This window comes from Cryptomeria japonica, unplaced genomic scaffold, assembly GCF_030272615.1.
Source record: "Cryptomeria japonica unplaced genomic scaffold, Sugi_1.0 HiC_scaffold_15, whole genome shotgun sequence".
Lineage (NCBI taxonomy): Eukaryota > Viridiplantae > Streptophyta > Pinopsida > Cupressales > Cupressaceae > Cryptomeria > Cryptomeria japonica.
This window is the reverse complement of record NW_026728837.1, coordinates 540,001-540,268: the sequence shown is the minus strand read 5'-3', so window position 1 is coordinate 540,268 and position 268 is coordinate 540,001.

Sequence of the window (268 nt, the reverse complement as noted above, 5' to 3'; positions counted from 1 at the left end):
AGGTGCCCACCCCGACGAAGGTGCACGCGAGGTGCGCACCCGGGGCAAACCGGGCTCCGACAACGTGCACGCAGCACCTTGGAGCACACTTCGAAGCACTCCCGGGTGCCCACCGGCGTTGCGCACCGTGGTGGGCAGCGAGGTGCGCACCTTTGATGCGCTGCCTTCACTAATTTCCAGAAAAAGGCAAAAAAAAATGAGATTTTAAAATTTCCGTTTTGAAAGATAGTGAAAAAAAAGGAACGCGGGTGCCATCTTGAGCCCGCCC